Here is a 4,265-nt window from a genome sequence, read left to right as displayed (position 1 = left end):
ATATATATATATATATATATATATATATATATATATATATATATATATATACATATATTATTGAAGTTTTGAACTTTTTAATTATTTTAAACTGGCTGCATTACTTATAGAGTCACTGTATATTATTTTCACCATATATAATTTGGTAATTTTCTTCTTTTAACTTTCACAAGATATCTACGAACTGCCCATTTCGGTGTTTTATTATGATAGTGAGATCAGAAAGCAAGTAACCCGGGGTAATTTGCTTGTAAAGCATCCAAAAACATACAATTTGTGACTAGTTAAAAGAAAACAATTTTCGTCTGCAAAAGAGAATGTTATGTAGTGGCTCTCAGATTATACCGCACAATAGCAGCAAACCAACTGAGTTGATTCTAAGTGGTCGTTGGTCTGTTAGTAAAAGCATCCAAATATTTTCAAATTATGACCCAATATCTTAAAGAAATGACGACATTTTGGTTAATGTAGTTCTAAATAAGCGCAATAATAATTGCGTTCTATAAAGTTAGACCTGGTGCTGAATAAAAAATCAACAACCACAAAGTGAAATCAAAATTGTGATATATAAATTACGATCGATATACAAATGAACAAGAAAATGTAAAGTACGTAAATGGATCTACGTCGATTTCTACGATGTAGATTCAATTAAATTCACTCCGTCTGTTACGAAGATGCGGGTTCCAATTCATCCGATCACCGGAACAGTCTTTTCGTGAAATTAACGTGCAAGTGGCTGAGCATTCCACTGGCACGTGTACCCTTAACGTAGTTCTCAGTGGGGATTCAGCGTGACATAAAGTGTGACAAGGCTGGCCCTTTGAAATAAACGTACCGTTCATTTTTGCCAGCTAAGAGGACTGGAAATATATGAAATGTCATACTCAAGGACAACAGAACGCCGAAGGGAATCGAACTCACGATTTTGAGCCCAATGTTCTAACCGCTAAGCCATATTATTATTATTATTATCATCATTATTATTATTATTATCAGTAGTAGTAGTAGTAGTAGTAGTAGTAGTAGTAGTAGTAGTAGTAGTAGTAGTAGTAATAGTTTCATCAACAAAATTATTTGCAGTAGCACAGGCAATTTCAAAGAGTTTCATGTAATTTCCGCCTGTGAACTTCAAACTGATTTACCAAGCAAGTTGTCATGTTTTAGTAAGTCGGAGAAAGATAAAAATATACGTATGCAAAATATATTACAGTGATCACGTGGCCCAAAATCCAGAAACCTTGGAGATATCCATTATAACTGGCTCAGTTGCTTCCTTTAAAACCAGTAGGAAAAAATATTACTAAGACCTTGCACACTACTCCAACTCCATCACCAGCACCGGCATCACCACCAAAACTAACATCAACACCATCGACACAGAAATATATATACACTACTACAATTGCACAATACGACTTTATTGAATCAGTCCGCCATTTTAGCAGATCTGCTGTTACACTAACTCAATTAGCTTTCCGTTGCTAACTGGAAAACCTTTAAGCATTACGCTAGTTTGTTTCCCTGCAATATTGCCCTTAGTTACAGCATTTTCCTGTTTTCTATTTGTTTTTCGCATAACATCCGTTTTCGTCAAGATTTCTTTTTTTTCCTCCATCCTCTTACCTTCTCGCCTTTTCTCTTTCCCTCTCTGTCTTTCTCTCTCTCTTTACACACACACGCAGAAAAACAGAAAAACAGAGAGTGTGACAGACAGACAGACAGACAGACAGACAGATAGATAGATAGATGGATAGATAGATAAATATATACATATAGTTACATATAGATATAGAGAAGCATGTCCATACACTTATTGATATATAATTATGTTCATGCATATATATTTTGTGTATGTATAAATAAATATATATACATACATGTATGTATATATATATATAACATATACACACGCGTGCATACACACACACACACATACACAAACACACACACACACACACACATATATATATATATGTATGTATGTATATATATATATATATATATATGGATATAGGGAGAAAATGATATATATATATATGTGGGTGTGTGGGTGTTTGTGCGTGTGTGTAGGTAGATAGATAAATATATAGTTAATATAAGTGTATATAATAGGTATGTATGCATGTACGCACGTAAGTAGGCATGTATGTATGTACGTATGTTTGCATGCAACTATGCATGTATACATAAAAATGACAACTAACAAAGCAGTATATCAAGAGCAACAGAGGACCGTACACGCTAATTATGTAAAATATCTAATTAGACTGATATGAATCTATGTAATGTAAAAAAGTTACACACTCACACACACTTTCTGACAGACTGATGCACACATACACACACATGTACACATGCACATAAGAGAAATAACCACATGCTGCTCAGTACATGCCATAACTTTCACCATATATTTACTAAAAATTAGATTATGTTCTCTACTATATGTGTGTATCTGTGTATGTATATATGCCTCTATATAAACTTACATCTATATATACATATTTATGTATGTATAGTAGTTTGTATACATATTTATCGCCATGCTTGGTCGCTATATCCACAAGTTGTTTTTTTTTATTCCCTCACTTTTTCTTTTCTTTTATTCTTTTCTCTCGAAGAGCGTAGGCTCGAAACGTAAAAGACTTTCTCACTTTCCCGAGCGTCAAACTTATGCACCTGGTTGTTGTTCATACACCTGTCTTTTTTCTGTAAATTTCACCTATATATATATATATATATATATATATATATATATTTGCACATATTCATTCATATATGAGTCTGTCTGTCACTCTAGCTATGTCTCTCAGCCCGTTTGTATCTATGTATTCATGATCTAATGGAATGCCCCCCTCCACAAAAAATGTCGGGCTTTGTGCCTAGAGTAGTAAACAATACTTTTCTGTACGTGTAAATCATTCTCATACCGAGACAGCTTTGTTTTATTTATTAACGTCCAGATAGATATTTTATTAATTCAAGCGGCAAAAGTTACAAAGCAATTCAAGCGCCAACAGTTTCGTGTATGATAAATGCTAAACCAGAAACTCTTGGCTGTTGAATGACTTTTTAACTCATATCGATTAAAAATATTAGAACATATATAAACATGTCTTGAGATGAATATATTTTTTCTTCTACCAAAATTGAGAATTGGCAGGTAGATAAAGACGGATGTAGATTGGCAGATAAATAGCAAATAAATAAATAGGTATTAAATAAACAGACAGAGATAGAGATAGATAGATAGATAGATAGATAGATAGATAGATAGAGAGAGAGAGAGAAGGAGAGAGAGAGAGAGAGAGAGAGAGAGAGAGAGAGAGAGAGAGAGAGAGAAATAGAGTGAGAGAGAGAGAGAAAGAGATAGATAGATAGATAGACAGACAGACAAACATACAGACGTAGAGGCAGGAATGGTCTCTGGAGAGCAAATTTAGCTCTGTTCGATCGTACGATTATGATATAAATTTTTGACATGAAAGTTAACCATCTTATACATTTATTCCCATATGGATCAGAGAGAAGAGGAAGTGTCTAGACATGATAAAATTTTGTTAAATGAACTAAGTACTAATTAATTTTTTCCGAAACTGAAAATATTTACTCGATTCATTTAATTTAATTATCTTTTTAAAATTATCACTTACCTATTAAGATACATCATTAATTCTTGAATTTGTCATCAGTATAAAATAAATATTTAAACATAATTTTCGCATTCAGTCACATAATCAGTCAAATGTTTCGTAAGTAACCTCTGCGTTTGTCTCTAATACCGAGATAGCTTGCGGCAAGCTGTAATCATCAGAATATTTGGAACAGAAAGCTAAAGAAATAAACATCAAAGGTGTAGAATTATACTGCCAAACAGATGTTAGTAATTAGGTTTATGACGTCATTATTAGCTCATACACGATGGAAACGTATAGGTAATGACAAATATGAACAGCAGAACGTGAACCAAATAAAGGTTTTATTTCTATTTTCAGAGAAGATTATAAATCACAGCATTTGCTAGGTAGATTAATGTCATCAAGAGAAAATACATTGCATGAAAATGTGCAGAAAATGTAAAGCAACTGTCCATAAACTTTTACAATTAGCAACATACCTAATAATGAACAGCCATTTTGATGCATGGGATATGCATAAATAGGAGAGAGATTTACTAAAAATGCATGTATGTGTTTCGACTTTCTGTTGCATATTTTAATGCTCACATTATTGCAATCATTACTGCAATAATTTGCAATCCT

At 32.7% G+C, this 4,265-nt stretch overlaps 1 long non-coding RNA gene across 1 annotated transcript in view; it reads right to left on the bottom strand.

Annotated features, from left to right (window-relative positions):
* Window positions 1-3,864, bottom strand: part of LOC128248507 (uncharacterized) — a 54,150-nt gene extending 50,286 nt beyond the window's left edge. The window contains exon 1 of the long non-coding RNA XR_008264677.1: window positions 3,657-3,864. This is a non-coding gene — a long non-coding RNA (uncharacterized LOC128248507). The remainder of the gene's footprint in view (window positions 1-3,656) is intronic.
* Window positions 3,865-4,265: the final 401 nt, after the last annotated feature.

The sequence above is a fragment of the Octopus bimaculoides genome, chromosome 8, assembly GCF_001194135.2.
Source record: "Octopus bimaculoides isolate UCB-OBI-ISO-001 chromosome 8, ASM119413v2, whole genome shotgun sequence".
Lineage (NCBI taxonomy): Eukaryota > Metazoa > Mollusca > Cephalopoda > Octopoda > Octopodidae > Octopus > Octopus bimaculoides.
This window is presented reverse-complemented; position numbering and strand designations above follow the sequence as displayed.